General features: G+C 40.4%; 1 long non-coding RNA gene across 1 annotated transcript; it reads right to left on the bottom strand.

Moving 5' to 3' along the window:
• Nucleotides 1–2,056: 2,056 nt before the first annotated feature.
• On the bottom strand, nt 2,057–3,567 carry LOC131536192 (uncharacterized). The gene is made up of 3 exons (XR_009269884.1): nt 3,487–3,567; nt 2,830–2,852; nt 2,057–2,326 (listed from the first exon to the last, which is right to left on the bottom strand). It is a non-coding gene; the product is annotated as an uncharacterized LOC131536192 (long non-coding RNA).
• Between the last annotated feature and the right edge of the window lie 3,624 nt (nt 3,568–7,191).

Below are 7,191 nucleotides of genomic sequence, written 5' to 3'. Positions count from 1 at the left end.
TTTTGCTTTATTTATTCACTCTGTCTTTAATAAACCTGTTGTCTACATGATAAAAATGCATAAAAACTGCTGATTGAGAGTTTTTGACAACATTTCTGATATATGCATTGTGTTTTAAATCTGAGTCCACCTTTAAGTGCTCTAAACTCATTAATTATGAAAAAATAGTGTAGGACACATCTACATAGAGCAGGGTGGCCAACGTCAGTCCTGGAGAGCCACAGTCTTGCAGACTAAGCTCCAACCCTAATCAAACACACCTGAACAAGCTAATCAAGGTCTAAGAGTTACAAAGCTACAGGCAGGTGAGTTTTATTAAGGTTGAGCAAAACCCTCCAGGACCTACTTTGGCCATCCCTTACATAGAGGTTAATTAAGATAAAACTTGCCAACCTTCAAATTCTGTGTTCTATACCATGGAGGAGAGGTATGAGAACAGAACCACCATTTTCATGAGGGAGGCAGGCCACCTTGGAACAGATCAGCTTCAAGCAGTTGTCGTCTTTTCATCCTGCCTTGCCCATTTCTTGTGTACACTATATTGAGAAGTTTGGAGTTGCATGGCTTCTCAAACAATGGTGATGTGTAACGCTGGTGCAGGACATCACATACCACAATCCCATCTCCTCTTCTTTCTCTGATGAAAGCAAATTTTTCATCTCGCAGGAGAAAACAACTGTCCTTTTCCTTTGTAGAAAGAAACATTCAAGGTCGTGCTTCAGGCTGTGTTTTGGCGTTTGCATATTCAATCTCTGACAATCGCCTGGTCACCTGTGCTAGGGATTCTTCCCACTCCGTACATGTTTCTTGATTTGTTGGAGATGGTTTTCAAAAGGAAAACCAGAAATATCATTCAGCGAGCAATTGAAGTGACGCACATCCTCAGGAAGGTGAATCAGTCCATGTACATTGTAAACTGAAAAATACTTTCCGTACAGGTCAGCACAGCGCATGACAAAGTGCGACATGAGTTCATGGGCATACTGAAGGTATGAATTGCGAGTGCTCTCATCTGACTCCAACATAATTGACATAGCTACTGTCAAGGACAGGAAATGGTAGTATCTTTCGGGAGATAACACGCTCTTTAGCACAACTGGTCCTGTATACAACAAAAACTGCCGAAATTCTGTGGCCTTCCACCTGTCCAGGTCTTCTAAACCCCGGGGCTGCCGAGCAAATTCACTAGGCATCTTTCCTCGCAGTCTGTTTAGCTTTTGTGATATTTCTTGCCTTTGCCTTACAGATAAGCGGCAAAGTGTTGGGCCCCGAGTCAAGAATATTAGCATCCGTCGAACCACTCCCAAGTTGACCATATGCATATAGTCTAAGACAAAAGAGCTAACACAAGACAGTCCTGCAGCAATGAATGGGCTGACACCAGTTTGATGGTTCTTGTAAGCTACTGCACTGAAAGCTTCATCTGTTCGCAAGGTGCATCCCTGTTCATTAAATACCACTCTTCTTGTGATGTAAGCACCTTTGGTGATGCACCTCTCACAACTGTGATAGGCATTATGATTTTAATGCGCTTCAGATAAGCTCTTGCTGGTGCGTCGCAGATCAATGCTTTAACATGAACAGTGTAGGTCTTCTCTTCATGAATCAGCCCATTCTCTGTGAGATGTTTACACTCCATCAAAAGTCATCAAGATATTCCTCAAGAGGATATGGTTTGTTGTCCCCACAAAGAGAGCAACCATAAATGGCTCAAAGTTGTGAAACTTCGCCAATATTGGCCAGAACTGGACTTTGCTGCTTTTAAAGAGTGGGACACCATCAATATTGATGCTGAGGTTTACTGAATGATGATCATGTGTGAAAGACGTTGTCTGACTTAGTAAACGACAAATCCCTTTTCTAACCCATAATAAATGTATTGCCCACTACATTTCGGCTCAGATCCTACGGCTCGTGGTGTAGCAAGGAGTGTCCTTGCATCCTTGACCAGGTGTCCTTGCTTTCTTAATATTGCCAATAATTCATTTAAGGATCTTTGTGTGGTTTTGTTCTTTGTAGACCATTGTCTTAAGTTCCCTTCTAAATCAGGAAAATCCAATTCAGCATCATCATTTAGAACTTCTTTTTCTGAGTCAGAAGACACATACTCCACATCAGTGTCAAAGTCTGATTCATATGTTGTCAAACTGTCAGTTGCCGAATTAATACTTTCAAAACTGCTTGTAGTGTCTGCCTGGTTGTTATGTAATCCACAGGCTGATCTATCGGTCACTGATCTCTGACTTTCATGGTCATCATCAGTGTCAGAATGCAGTAACAGATCCATTTCTGCCTTCCTTTTTCGCCATGCTTTTAGATAAGCCATCTGTAATATAGTTTGATCCTGAGTCAGATTCTGAACTGTGCTTCCTTCAAAAAAATGTTTTGGTATGCCAACAGTTCTCAAAGCTCTATATGTATGTATGAATAGAATTTCATAGTCATGCACTAGGCAAGCTTTATGTGATGTAGTAGACGGACTATAAATTTAATTGATTTTACGTCATCAAAAAAAAAAGTCATCAATCCTTTTTGGTTTAATGATGAAGAGAGGTACAGTATGTGCTCAAACCAAGCTAGTTCCTATTACATTCAATTTAGTTAAAGTTTATTTAGACAGTGCACACAATAATTGTTTTTTTTTTGCAATTTAAGTTGCAATTAGAAGTCATCCGATTATATTTGCTGACACGCATTTGGTGACACTTAATTGTCACATTCATGATATGCAGTGTGTAACTTCCTCGGGCAGGGGTATCACACACAACATATATATATATATATATATATAGGTAAAGGTAAAGGCTTTCTGCTTGAACAGAAACTTACCTTTTTAAGCCTTGTACTTCAACCTGAAAGAGATAAAGAAGAATATTCGTTACAAAACTATATAAAATTATCTTTATTAGATCAAATTAGAATATGTCGCTCTGAAATACAGATCCGATTAATTTCAAGATTACTTACACTGCTAAGTGTTTTATATTTTAACCGGCGCCAAACCCAATAAGTTACTCTCCTGGTAAACACTTAAAGCGCCTTAAAATCTCTTGGTTAACATTACTTAACCAATAATATGCATAAAAAAATTAATTGGGTTAATTTTCGGTCTTCTGTCCGACTATATGACACAATGATTGATTATACAGACATTATTCATTATCATTATCCAGACCTAAGCGTTTATGTGATACAAACAAGGTATTACGTAATATTAACCATGGAAATTTTAAACTGCAAAATGTGCGTCCACGGTCGCTAAGTCTCATGGAAGGTTAACCCCAATTGGTTATAATCATATTTAGAGTAAAAATATTGTTCAAAACATGCTGAAACCAAGACATCGGGATAATTGTGTTAGTGATGGGCCTGGAAAGCCCGCGCAAAATACCGCTGTTTCTAAAAAGTATTTTCAGATATTGATCAGGTATCTGATGTCATCTAAACTTAACTGGAAAACATATCAAATTGATTGTTTTTACTTACCTGTTTGCTTTATTCGAATTGTGTTCAAATTGATGGCAGTGTCAGCGGTCTCGATCGTACTGCAGGAACTTTTTTCAGTTGACGTTACGTGTGACGTCACTAACGTGGCGATTCTGAATCAATTTCGATAAGAGAGAGTCCGACGAAATTAAATATTTGCCAATTCTGTGTATTTTTTTTTTTTTTTTTTTTTACATTTTGAAAGCTTAACATGTCCTCTGCAAATACAAATTGAGAACTTTGATCTCTTGTGATTGATGGAACATTAAAGTTAACGCCCATTTTATGGGCATTAATTTATATCATTTTGGCTTCAAACAACCATTCTTAAAAAAAAGTGAAAATAGACTAAAATTGTTCATGACCTTATTTGTTGCTGGAATGATGGAACTGGCTATAAGTCTGACTGTATGAAAACACCTAAATTAAAATATTTGAAATTTTTGGGACAATTAAGACCAGGTACATTTTGGTCCAAATATTATTCACAACATTGGCCTACATCTTGCAGCATAACACATCTGCTTGGTGGTTCATGCCTTCTGGCTACACCAGCGCCATGGGTCTTAGTGAAATAAATTATTACACAGTAATTAGGGTTGCACAATTTTGAGAATATTTAAGTGCACTCCATGGGAATTAATGAAGGGTACTGACATTTAGGCTATGTAGAACTAAAGCAAACATTATCACTTAAGATTTTACGATAATAATTTAGAAAGAGAAAGACCTTTATTGCCAGGTATGTTTACACATACGATGAATATGTTTTGGTGACAGAAGCTTCCACACTACAAAGAGAATGACAGTGACAAGACACAGATAATAAAAGAATAAAAAATAAGTAAATAGGAAATTACAATATGTATAAAAAATATTTAAAGCATAAAAAAAAAATATATATATACAATATACAAAAAAATAAGATAGATGGTATCTGTGTGCACAGGTATGTTAAGTACAATGCAAGGAAATGTAAATAATGTGTGTTAAATAAATAAATGAATGTATAAATAGTGTTGTGTATTACATGTTTATTGTAAAGTTAACTGTTCATAAGATGGATTGACTAAGGGAAGAAACTGTTCCTGTGCTGGTCGTTCTGCAGTTCAAAGAGAATGTGCTGGATGTGAGGGGTGCAGAGTGATTTTGCCAGCCCTTTTGCTCACTCTGGATGAGTACAGTTCTAGGAGAGTGGGGCAGTGATTCGCTCAGCAGTCCAGACTACCCTCTGCAGTCTCCTAAGGTCAGATTTGGTAGCAGATAGTTATAGAAGTGCAGAGGACAGATTCGGCGACTGCAGCAACTGTATCAGCAGCTCCTGTGGCAGGTTGAACTTCCTCAGATGACAAAGGAAGTATAGCCTCTGCTGGGCCTTTTTCACAATGGAGTCAATGTGAATGTCCCACTTCAGGTCCTGGGAGATGGTGGTGCACAGGAACCTGAATGACTCCACTCTCATTACAGTGCTGTCCATGATGGAGAGTGAGGGGAGTTTCTCCTGAAGTCCACGATCATCTCCACTATTTTGAGCGTGTTCAGCTCTAGGTTGTTGTGACTGCACCAGACAGCCAGTTTTTCGAACTCCTGTTGGTAAACAGACTTGTCACAGTCCTGAATGAGTGTGATGTCATCTGACAACTTCGAGCTTGACAGAGGGGTCAGTATGTGCAGTCGTTGGTGTACAGCAGAGTTCCTTAAATCTTTCCCTGGAGGGCCAATCTGCTGCAGAGTTTAGATCCAACCCTGATCAAACTCACCTACCTGTGATTTTCTAATGATCTTGAAGACTCTGATTAGCATGCTCAGGTGTGTTTGATTAGGGTTAGAGCTAAACTCTGCAGGAGTGGGCCAGATTTGAGATGCCTGGTGTACAGGGAGAAGGGCAGTGGGAGAGCACACATATGGGTGCTGGATGAGAATTACTAGAAGTTTATATTGCACATCCACAGACATCCCTGAGGGCCCCTAGTGAGACGTTCAGATATTGAACCAGTTTTGCATGTCCAGAAGACGTCCAAGAGGGTCCCTATTGAGGCGTTCAGATATTGAACTGGTTTTGCATCTCCACAGATGTACAAAAGGGGTCCTTGTCAGGCGTTCAGATATTGAACCAGTTTTGCATGTCCAGAAGACGTCCAAGAGGGTCCCTACTGAGACGTTCAGATATTGAACCAGTTTTGCACGTCCAGAAGACGTCCAAGAGGGTCCCTATTGAGACGTTCAGATATTGAACCAGTTTTGCACGTCCAGAAGACGTCCAAGAGGGTCCCTACTGAGACGTTCAGATATTGAACCAGTTTTGCACGTCCAGAAGACGTCCAAGAGGGTCCCTATTGAGACGTTCAGATATCGAACCAGTTTTGCACGTCCAGAAGACGTCCAAGAGGGTCCCTATTGAGACGTTCAGATATCGAACCAGTTTTGCACGTCCAGAAGACGTCCAAGAGGGTCCCTATTGAGACGTTCAGATATCGAACCAGTTTTGCACGTCCAGAAGACGTCCAAGAGGGTCCCTATTGAGACGTTCAGATATTGAACCAGTTTTGCACGTCCAGAAGACGTCCAAGAGGGTCCCTATTGAGACGTTCAGATATTGAACCAGTTTTGCACGTCCAGAAGACGTCCAAGAGGGTCCCTATTGAGACGTTCAGATATTGAACCAGTTTTGCATGTCCAGAAGACGTCCAAGAGGGTCCCTATTAAGACGTTCAGATATTGAACCAGTTTTGCACGTCCACAGACATACAAAAGGGGTCCCCATCAGACGTTCAGATATTGAACCAGTTTTGCATGTCCAGAAGACGTCCAAGAGGGTCCCTATTGAGACGTTCAGATATTGAACCAGTTTTGCACGTCCACAGACATACAAAAGGGGTCCCCATCAGACGTTCAGATATTGAACCAGTTTTGCACGTCCAGTAGACTTCCAAAAGTGGTTCTGAACTGATGGACGTTATACAGACATGATCTGAACGTCTCTCTGACGTCACATGTTTGCTGGGTTGTTCTGCATTAAATTTGTGTTAGATTTTAACTGTTTTATTTGCAGCAAGGGAGCGGAGATTCGCCAGATGAATGCTCGGTAGCAGAGTCCTTAAACCGCGCTGTTGGAATTTCACGAGCGCACCAGCCGCTTCCCTCGCTTGCGTCGCCTGGAGTGTTTGTACAGGAACACAGCTCCTCCGACTAAAATGTCCAGTAAAACGTCTGAATGTTCAAACGTCGGCAAAAAGTTAGCTATTTCTTATGTCCAAGAGTTTGTTTCTAGTGGAGCTGATCGGAAAAAAACGTTGCTTAAGACAGGACAAACAAACAAAACAGGAACGTACCAAGGAACAACAAACCGAAACTGCCATGTGTGGCACCATCTTTTGCAGTATTAACCAAGGTGTAAGCACAACAATTTCATAAGGATTTCATAAACGGTCATGATGGACTATACAGGTACATCTAAAAAAAGACATCTACAAAAATAACTGGACTGTTGCTCAGTGGTCCAAAGTCCTCTTTTCAGATAAATTTAAATTTTGCATTTCATTTGGAAATCAATGTCTCTGGAGTCTGTAGGAAGACTGGAGGCACAGAACCCAAGCTGCTTGAAGTCCAGTTTGAATTTTCCACAGTCAGTGATGATTTGGGGTGCCGTGACATCTGCATTGTGTTTTATCAAGTCCAGAGTCAATGCAGCCTTCTACCACTTTA

Source organism: Onychostoma macrolepis, chromosome 01 (assembly GCF_012432095.1).
Source record: "Onychostoma macrolepis isolate SWU-2019 chromosome 01, ASM1243209v1, whole genome shotgun sequence".
NCBI lineage: Eukaryota > Metazoa > Chordata > Actinopteri > Cypriniformes > Cyprinidae > Onychostoma > Onychostoma macrolepis.
Note: the sequence above shows the minus strand (reverse complement) of the source record. Positions and strands in the feature narration are given on the sequence as shown.